Genomic DNA, 11,134 nt, shown 5'->3' with positions numbered 1-11,134 from the left:
GCCAGAGTTGGTTTTATTATATGACACACTGATGTAAACTAGCAACGATTTGTAAATATTAAATAGAATTAACAACCAGGCAGATTTTCTTCTTATTTCGCCTGATTTGTATGTTTATTTACTAGTTCAACGCATTATCAAATAATCATACACCTCTCTGGGAGTCAGCAATCAGCAACAACTCCCATAAGCACCTGCCACCACCCTTAGCATGTATGTGTCGGTATTGGGATTTAGATCTTTGTAGACCCGTGATGGTCAGATTCTCCTGGATCCCTTCCTCCTCCTGCATTTGTTAGTTTAGAATCAAATATATATTTTTTTAAATTATAGCATAAGGATCAGAGGTTATGGTATTGAATGTACTCTGATTACTTTCAAGGTCATGTCATGTACGGTAATATAGAAAATATTCTATACAAAGAACACACTTTCTCTTTGCCCATTATTGAGTAAAATTCACACGTATCACTATCAGTTCCAGTTGTTCTACATGTTTTTCAGTTAGTTTCATTACTGTAAGAGCATCGTTCATAGTATACCCTTTGTGTAGTTATAACAAGCATAAAATAGTGTATGTATGATGTTAGTAAAAGTATAAGGTGATGATTTATATGCCGATATCAGTCCCCAGGTAGATTAGCAACAAGGATTCGATTACCGTTAGGATGGTCTTTATTTACATTTTATTTCGGATGTAGATATTAATTGATGGCAAGTTCTTACGGCTAATTTCATCACGTATGAAAAATTGGCATAAAAAGGACCAATTTTTCAACTCTTGGCCATCACGCCTTATGACGATTAACCCTAGCCGTCCTTAATTTAGCAGTGTAAGACTAGATGAAAGACAGCTAGTCATCATCACCTGTCGCCAGCTCTTGGGCTACTCTTTTACCAACAATTTGTGGGATTTACCGTCATATTATAACGCTCCTACGGTTGAAAGGGCGAGCATATTTGGTGCGACGGGTATTCGAACCCGCGACCCTCGGATTACGACTCGAGTGCCCTAACCCCCTGGCCATGTCGGGCCCTGTTTATGTGGAAAGATAGAAATCGTTTTTGAATACAGTAGATGGTTTCTCTTCTTTCCTATCAAAACCAAAGTTTTGAACATTTTTTTTTAAAATACGAAATGGATTTGTTGAGTTTCCAGGGCAACAACTAAAAGTAAGTCTGCAGTGAGTAAATGCGCTTATATAATTATACACTCATAATATTCCAGAACATAAACCAACACCATCAGTGAAGACTTCAGATGTTTTGTTGACTGGAATATGACGTTTAATTAGTGTATATTTTAATATTTTACCTTGTGTTATATTAATTGTTAATGTGTTACCTGAACAGAGAAAAAACAAACAGCAACACGTGTTTATACATGGTGTACACGTAGGTTGTGAAAGATTGTTTATTTTTTTCTGTTATTCAAAAGGAGAAAGAAAACTCCTTATATAATAGGCTTAGACACCCGAGTGAGAAGAACACACAATGTGTGTTTGTTTGTTTTTGAATTTCGCTCAAAGCTACACGAGGGATATCTGCGCTAGCCGTCCCTAATTCAGCAGTGTAAGACTAGAGGGAAGGCAGCTAGTTATCACCACGCCCCGCTAACTCTTGGGCTACGCTTTTACCAACAAATAGTGCGATTGATCGTGACATTATGACGCCCCCACAACTGAAAGGGCGAGCATGTTTGGTGTGACAGGGATTCGAGTCGGAATTACAATGCTCGAAACCGTATTTTAATGCCTGTGGTGGGCAGAGCACGGATAGCCTATAGTGTAGTTTTGTGCTTAACTTCAAACAAACAAATATAAAACTTCACACATATTTTTAAAATGATATCTTGTAATGATTTTTGTTGTACAGGATGGTATTAGTTCAATGACCGGTATTTTTATTTTTAATATTATTATTTGAAGGAACATCTTATAACTTTATAAAATCTGATAAAAATGTTATGTTTCAATTCCTTAATAAAGAATAAAAATACAAACTAAAACACATTATCACTTGGTGTGCGATAATCTAACTAATTTCCACTACTTTTACCACAAGATTCACCTCTTACTCCTTAAAATGATTATGACTTCCTAAAACCATTTAGGAAGTGACGTTAGTCACGTGCTCCGATATAAAAAAAAATATGTTTATTAACATTTAAAATAGTCGTAAGCTTTGATATCTACAACCTAAAATTTTATTGACTGATACATTTCATTTTTTTTCAATTAAACTATTCATTACTTGCGATAAGTTTCCTGTAAAATGCTTCAGGTGTTGGCTACGCTTGTAAAGACGAAGTTTTATAGAAATATCGCGCGTGGCGACATTCCAGACTATTTCGACGATCTTGTTACCTGATTTCAAACACACCCATTGCAAGACGACTTTTACACAACATGCTTGCAGGTGTGCATACATAGGCAGCGAAGTTGAGCAGAAACTCAGAACTGATCCAACTCAGTCCAAACCCGTGAGAAGTCCACTTATAAGATATTTATATTTGTACATTTGTGCCCTGGGGGGAGGGGCAGGTCTGATGACACTTGGCTCTAACTGAAACAGATCCACACGTAAGATGAACAATATTAAACTGTTAGAGCTCCAGGACCCGTCTAATACCCAAGTATAGCTCCTTAAAATCCCTATCTATGACTTTGACAAACAATTTGTGAACCCACCAACGATCAACATATAAAGATCCAAACACACAGCGGGCGTAATATGAAACAAAACTATAAAAAAACGGCTTGAGAATCTTATTTACGGACGGTTAGTAGTTAAGGAAGGATGAATAAACCATTTTTACCAAGAGCTTTCGTAGGCCTAGTTAACCCACTGTATAGTATTGTACACTTTAAAAATTATTCTCACCCATAACTACGTACAAGACCTAATTTTTCAACATTATTCTCAAAAACACCTCCGTACTAAATAGAACTTAAGAAGACAACATCGTGTTTGGCCATACTGATCTAAACTTTACAAAACTATATTCATATACCGTACAGACTAAACTCTACAAGGTGATTTTCATACACCATACAGATCAGACTTTACTAGATGACGTTCACACACCATACAGACCAGACTTTACTAGATGACTTTCACACACCATACAGACCTAACTTTACTAGATGACTTTCACACATTATACAGATCAGACTTTACGAGGTGACTTTCACACACCATACAGACCAGACTTTACTAGATGACTTTCACACACCATACAGACCAGACTTTACTAGATGACTTTCACACACCATACAGACCCAACTTTACTAGATGACTTTCACACATTATACAGATCAGACTTTACTAGATGACTTTCACACACCATATAAACCAGACTTTACTAGATGACTTTCACACACCATACACACCAGACTTTACTAAATGACGTTCACACACCATACAGACCAGACTTTACTAGATGACGTTCACACACCATACAGACCAGACTTTACTAAATGACGTTCACACACCATACAGACCAGACTTTACTAAATGACCTTCACACACCATACAGACCAGACTTTACTAAATGACCTTCACACACCATACAGACCAGACTTTACTAAATGACCTTCACACACCATACATACCAGACTTTACGAGGTGACTTTCACACACCATACATACCAGACTTTACGAGGTGACTTTCACACACCATACAGACCAGACTTTACTAGATGACTTTCACACACCATACAGATTAAACTTTACTAGATGATTTTCACATACCATACAGACCATACGTTACTAGATGACTTTCACACACCATACAGACCAGACTTTACTAAATGACGTTCACACACCATACAGACCAGACTTTACGAGGTGACTTTCACACACCATACAGACCAAACTTTACTAGATGATTTTCACATACCATACAGACCATACTTTACTAGATGACTTTCACACACCATACAGACCAGACTTTACTAAATGACATTCACACACCATACAGACCAGACTTTACTAGATGACTTTCACACATTATACATACCAGACTTTACAAGGTGACTTTCACACACCATACATACCAGACTTTACTAGATGACTTTCACACACCATACATACCAGACTTTATAAGGTGAATTTCATATACGGCTCTGATGTTATTACTTCTTTAATTATTAGATTTAGGAATAAAGTAAGGTACCGTCTCTGTATCACTTTGTTTTAACCTATTTACTGATTAAACGATGTATCTGAACACAACATTGTAAGGTGATGTGTCTGAACAAATACCTTTTAAACAACTGTGTGGTCATATACATTGTAAACTAGTTGTTCTGTGTGTAATCGCGTATCTCCTGTAAAAGATTACGCCTGATCACATGCGTTGTAAAGTATCGTTTGAAAAATATACATTGTAAAGTATTGCGTTTGAACCACACGTGTTGTAAAGTATTATGTTTAACAACGTATGCTGTAAAGTTATGTGAAATATGTGTCTCACTAATATTCGTATGGATTTTCCTAAATTCCACATGCTGTAGTAGAGTGTTTTGTTTACCCACATTAAAATATTGGATCTAAGTAAATAGTTATTTTTAGATTTTTATATATCAACACACAAACGCACACTCCTGCGTATTTTATTCACTTACATTAAGATTGCCACATTACAAAACGTAATATGAACGCATTCTAAATTACTTTAATAGGGATTATTCTTTAGTGACGGGGGGGGGGTATTTTTGTGTAAGGGTTTTTACTCAGGTAAACTAGTTTTTATTTTTCTGTTAAGAATACTTTTTTGTTTACCGCAAGTGTCTCTTCTGTGTCCTTTGACGACAGTTTAAGAACTATCGAAACCACAAAATAATTTGTTTTTGTTTTGAATTCTAGGATCCAGAGATCAAGCCTCTTTGTGTCTCTACTAGATGGCGCTGTACCAATAATTTAGTCCACATGCTGCGTTTAAGTAATGCAATCGTGTTCGTTGTCTAGGTAATCGTTGCGTTTACGTCGTGTAGATAACTTTCCCTAACGGTACCTGCTGTCCTCCCTGAGCTCCAGAGTTGATCGTTAGGATGCTGAAAAAATTAGCCCCTGACTTCAGTATTTGAGTGAATGAGGGTGAGTATACACTTTATATAAATTTGTCTGGCATTTGCTGGGAATAATAAGAAAAACGAAACCAATTTGTTTAATGGCATCACCAGGATTTATGTTGTATAATTTTTTGCATATCATATGAATGGGTGCTGCTTTGTTCTTGGTGGTTGAATGAGATGCATGGTTGCTGGTTGTGAAAACAACAATAATACGAATCATTTTGTGAGTGAAAACAAAACAGAAAGACATAGTTTGTTTTTTTGTAATACGAGTATGTGCTATTAGATTTTTATGAACTTGACCTGCCGTTCGTCTTGATTTTGAAACGACATGTAAGCCAACGAACGTCTTTTGAAGTCCTAGGTTCACCAGGATTTAGGATGTTTTAGATCCAACCTCCGATCGCAATAACACAAAGTGAGAACTAAACTTGTGATGTCCTAAGTCCATCTATATTTATTAACTTCTAAATATAATTGAAAATGTAAAGGGAGCATAGTAACACGAACTAAGGATTTAACTTACAATTTTCTGAGTTCATTAAGATTTATAAAGGCCTAGATCAAGCCGCTGAATAAAACAAACAGCAGAGAAAGAACATAATAACACGAAGTAAAGATTTTTAACAAGACTGCATCAGTCATGCACCTTCCCAATTTATACCCACGAGACAGTAAAGAACTTGGACAAATGGTTTCGGGTGGATACATGTATCACAGAACAGTACTTTAGAAATAGGAAAATATATTACTTTTTGTTTAACCTAGTACCTAGAGTTCCAGAATATAAAATTTGTATAGAGATTTGCAAATCTAATATCGCGTGCACTAAGAACTTACTTTAAAGAAACCGGATATATCTACATAAGTGTTTCTAAAATCTATTTATTTTCTTTTCACTTAATTCATGGTTGTCTCGTATGTCTTTGAAAGGAAGGTCGTGGAGAGTACAACATAAATATTGAAAGTGTTATGTATTCAAACACTGACCTAAAAGAGAGCAAGGGATCAATGAAAGATAGAACTAATAAAAAAGTCCTTTATTTAAAATTACGTTATTTTTGTACAAAGAAAATATAGGTGATTTAGAGGGATGTTTTTAAATATAGGTGACTCAGTTATATTTTTTAAATATAGGTGATTTAGTTGTATGTGTTTAAATATAGGTGATTAGGTTGCATGTTTTTAAATATAGGTGGTTTAGTTGTATGTTTTTAAATAAAGGTGATTTACTTGCATGTTTTTAAATATAGGTGGTTTAGTTGTATGTGTTTAAATATAGGTGACTCAGTTATATTTTTTAAATATAGGTGGTTTAGTTGCATGTTTTTAAATATAGGTGGTTTAGTTGTATGTTTTTAAGTATAGGTAGTTTAGTTGTACGTTTTTAAATAAAGGTGATTTACTTGCATGTTTTTAAATATAGGTGGTTTAGTTGTATGTGTTTAAATATAGGTGACTCAGTTATATTTTTTAAATATAGGTGGTTTAGTTGCATGTTTTTAAATATAGGTGACTTAATTGTATGTTTTTAAATATAGGTGACTTAATTGCATGTTTTTAAATATAGGTGGTTTAGTTGCATGTTTTTAAACATAGGTGGTTTAGTTGTATGTTTTAAATATAGGTGACCTTAATTGTACGTTTTAAATAAAGGTGACTTAATTGTACGTTTTTAAATATAGGTGGTTTAGTTGCATGTTTTTAAATATAGGTGGTTTAGTTGTATGTTTTTAAATTAGGTGGTTTAGTTGCATGTTTTTAAATATAGGTGGTTTAGTTGTATGTTTTTAAATATAGGTGGTTTAGTTGCATGTTTTTAAATATAGGTGGTTTAGTTGTATGTTTTTAAATATAGGTGGTTTAGTTGCATGTTTTTAAATATAGGTGGTTTAGTTGTATGTTTTTAAATATAGGTGGTTTAGTTGTATGTGTTTAAATATAGGTGACTCAGTTATATTTTTTAAATATAGGTGGTTTAGTTGCATGTTTTTAAATATAGGTGACTTAATTGTATGTTTTTAAATATAGGTGACTTAATTGCATGTTTTTAAATATAGGTGGTTTAGTTGCATGTTTTTAAATATAGGTGGTTTAGTTGTATGTTTTTAAATATAGGTGACTTAATTGTACGTTTTTAAATAAAGGTGACTTAATTGTACGTTTTTAAATATAGGTGGTTTAGTTGCATGTTTTTAAATATAGGTGGTTTAGTTGTATGTTTTTAAATATAGGTGGTTTAGTTGCATGTTTTTAAATATAGGTGGTTTAGTTGTATGTTTTTAAATATAGGTGGTTTAGTTGTATGTGTTTAAATATAGGTGACTCAGTTATATTTTTTAAATATAGGTGGTTTAGTTGCATGTTTTTAAATATAGGTGACTTAATTGTATGTTTTTAAATATAGGTGACTTAATTGTACGTTTTTAAATATAGGTGGTTTAGTTGCATGTTTTTAAATATAGGTGGTTTAGTTGTATGTTTTTAAATTAGGTGGTTTAGTTGCATGTTTTTAAATATAAATGGTTTAGTTGTATGTTTTTAAATATAGGTGGTTTAGTTGCATGTTTTTAAATATAGGTGGTTTAGTTGTATGTTTTTAAATATAGGTGGTTTAGTTGCATGTTTTTAAATATAGGTGGTTTAGTTGTATGTTTTTAAATATAGGTGGTTTAGTTGTATGTTTTTAAATATAGGTGGTTTAGTTGCATGTTTTTAAATATAGGTGGTTTAGTTGTATGTTTTTAAATATAGGTGGTTTAGTTGCATGTTTTTAAATATAGGTGGTTTAGTTGTATGTTTTTAAATATAGGTGGTTTAGTTGCATGTTTTTAAATATAGGTGACTTAATTGTATGTTTTTAAATATAGGTGGTTTAGTTGCATGTTTTTAAATATAGGTGACTTAATTGTATGATTTTAAACAAACAGGATCAACATTTGTGTAAATAATAAATACATAACGAAAGTTACCAAAAGTTCAGTTTTTTTATTTGCTTAAAATATTCAATAATAAGTTATGCTAAAAAAAATTAGTTAGCAATAACAAGCAACAGTATGCTGAACGATTTGTTTGTTTTGAATTTCACACAAAGCTACTCGAGGGCTATCTGCGCTAGCCGTCCCTAATTTAGCAGTGTAAGACCAGAGGGAAAGCAGCTAGTCATGACCACCGCCAACTCTTGGGCTACTCTTTTACCAACAAATAGTGGGATTGACTGTCACATTATAACGCCCCCACGGCTGGGAGGGCGAGCATGTTTGGCGCGATGGGGATGCGAACCCGCGACCCTCAGAGAACGAGTCGCACGCCTTAACACGCTTGGCCATGCCGGGCCGTATGCTGAACGAATATTATCAGGGTGAAATTACAAATAATATATAGCAGTATGTCGAAATACAATAATCAGTAATAACCAACAATCTGTCGACAGAACATCGTTAGTAATGGACGATAGTATGTCAAAGGGATAGTCAATAGCAGATAAACCAATATTTTGTAAAAATAAAATGGTCAATAAATAATAAGCAACATTATATCAAGAGAAACCTTAATAACAAGCAAAAGAAAATAGTCAGTAATAAAATAACAAATATGTTGACATTTATTTGCACCAAAGTACGCAATGACTGTTCGCAGTGATCACCTCGGAGAACCAAACCCCATATTTTAGCGTTGTAAGTCTGTAAACTTATCACTGGATCTGTGAAGTGCTTGAAAGGCTAAACCAAGATGTTTTCAGTGCTACGAATTCAAAAATTATTGATATATGATCATTTCCGTTTAGTTTTGAAACAATTTTATTTTTGCATATTTATGACCTTGTAACTTAACCTGTTTCTAAACTAAAACTTTCAGAAACAAAATCGAAAACAAAATGTTTTTTTTTCTATTGCTTAGAACAAAGTTATAAGCAAGAAAAGTACCAGTTACTTGCTCCAAAATCTACAAATAATACTGCATATGTATCACAAACCGGCACACAGAAATAACAATGAACATAAACGAACAGCTAACATACCAGTGGAACAGTCAATGAGATCCTAGTTAGATATTTTAACATCATGGAAGGCTGTGGTAGGGCACGGTGACTGAGTTTGTTTGTTGTGTTTTTTTTTAACCTGCCATGGGTTGATGGTTAGGGCGTTCAGCTTGCAGTGTGTGGGTCACGGGATCTATCCCTTCTTCGAAACTGTTCGTTCTTTCAGACGTGGGTGTGTTATAATGTGAAGTGGGAATTTCTGTAATCGTTGGTAAAGAGTAGCCCAAGGTGGGTGAAGTTTACCAGCTGCCTTTCCTCTACTCTATGATTTCCATGTCAGAAACGACTAACAAAATAAGCCAAGAGCAGCTTTTCACGAAATTTAACAACCAAATAAACGACTTCCTTCTTTTTACAATGAAATTCATATTATAAAACGCAGTATTCGCTTGCGTGTGTGTTTTCTTATAGCAAAGCTACATCGGGCTATCTGCTCAGCCCACCTAGGGGAATCGAACCCCTGATTTTAGCGTTGTAAGTTCGTAGACTTACTGTTGTGCTAGCGGAGGAGAAACTTCCTTCTCTCTCACTGTATATACTGGTGTGTTTAGCGTGTTGGGCTGCATATCGGAAGTTCTAAGGCTCGTACCATGATGTTGCTAAAAGCAATACTTTTCGGCCTTGAGTACATTATACGACTGACATTTAACCTCGTTAAAAGATTCAAATCCGCGTGAAGACCCAATGGCAGCAGATGCTGTTGACTGGCTGCATTTGTTTCCAGTTAGTAATGTAAAAACTAAGAATGACTGTTTTTTAACTATACGTGATCATTGATGTGGGTATTCAGCTCGTGAGCACTTTATGCACACGCAGATATAAACTAGCTGCAAAAAGATACACAAGCACTCCAATTAAAAAAGTAGGTTTACAAAATCACGCTAAAGCAATACATAATATACCGAATCTTACCAAATGTACAGGGGAACGTATGGCTGCTTTTAGAACATACAAATCTATAGACCAGACGTCGTATTGACTACAGGTCAAGTTTAACTATGTAAAATGAATACCTTACCCAGTAATGTGCAGAGGGCATTAAAAATCAAGGGTGTCATTGATAAACAAAGGCACTTTTCAAGCTGTTTTTTTTTGGGGGAGGGGAGGAATTAGGGAACTTGTGGTTCTCTTTGGTACATATAGTGAAAAAAAAAACTATAAGTGATAAACAAGATTTATTTTGTTTATATTTAATTGATCTAATAAATACTTTTGAAAACTAAAACTAAACAGCGAATTTTTGTATATAAACACTTAGTAGCACACAACCTGTCAACCTGAAGATGACCTAAGAAGGTCAAAACATTGTTCTGCACTTTATTTTAATTAAAGTTTTAACACCCATACCAGCAGTCTTGAGAGTACATTTTTACTTCAAGTGGGCTTCTCGTCACCACGAACGACTTCACAATTGTTTCTTTCTTTACTGTAAAAACATAAACATTCCTGTGTGCTGTTGTTTATAAAACTGGAAACTTGTACATCTTATTCCTAATAACCAACAGAAAGAGATGTGTGGAATCAGGCATATCTTACATTAATTGTCAACATTTCTATAACTGGTAAAAAGGGCACTTGGGGGCCATCCTTCTGTGCACGTGAATGACCTTACCCAAAGTGAGACCTTTCATTATTCTATGAGAATGAGGAAGTAGTAAAACACATTGGTAAGTTAGTGGTTTGCTGGCTGGTAGTTAAAAACAAACCTACCCAAAAGGCTAACTGTGCTCTGCCCACCACAGGTATCGAAGCCTTCTTTCTAGCGGTGTAAGTCTGCACTGTGCCACCAGGGGCATTAGAATGTTCTCTGGACATAAAATGAATTATAGAACACATCATAGTACGATATTTAATCTGTAGAAAGAACTAGTACATTTCCTTGGAGCTGTGTGTGTTGACAGTGTTTGGTTTGGTTGTTGTTAAGCCCAAAGGTACACAATGGGCTATCTTTGCTTTGCCCATCACAGATAATAAAACCCAAATATAAGCATTATAAGCTTTTAGACTTGTTACC

The 11,134-nt window shown here is 34.5% G+C and overlaps 1 pseudogene across 1 annotated transcript in view; it reads left to right on the top strand.

Annotated features, from left to right (window-relative positions):
* The first annotated feature begins 4,970 nt into the window (after positions 1-4,970).
* The window catches only part of LOC143222457 (chondroitin sulfate proteoglycan 4-like), a 104,651-nt pseudogene continuing 98,487 nt past the window's right edge, over positions 4,971-11,134 (top strand). Inside the window, exon 1 of the transcript XR_013012236.1 lies at positions 4,971-5,100. The product of XR_013012236.1 is annotated as a chondroitin sulfate proteoglycan 4-like (transcript). The remainder of the gene's footprint in view (positions 5,101-11,134) is intronic.

This window comes from Tachypleus tridentatus, chromosome 8 (assembly GCF_004210375.1).
Source record: "Tachypleus tridentatus isolate NWPU-2018 chromosome 8, ASM421037v1, whole genome shotgun sequence".
Taxonomy (NCBI): domain Eukaryota; kingdom Metazoa; phylum Arthropoda; class Merostomata; order Xiphosura; family Limulidae; genus Tachypleus; species Tachypleus tridentatus.
The sequence above is the reverse complement of the archived record's forward strand: the minus strand, read 5'-3'. Positions and strand labels throughout refer to the sequence as shown.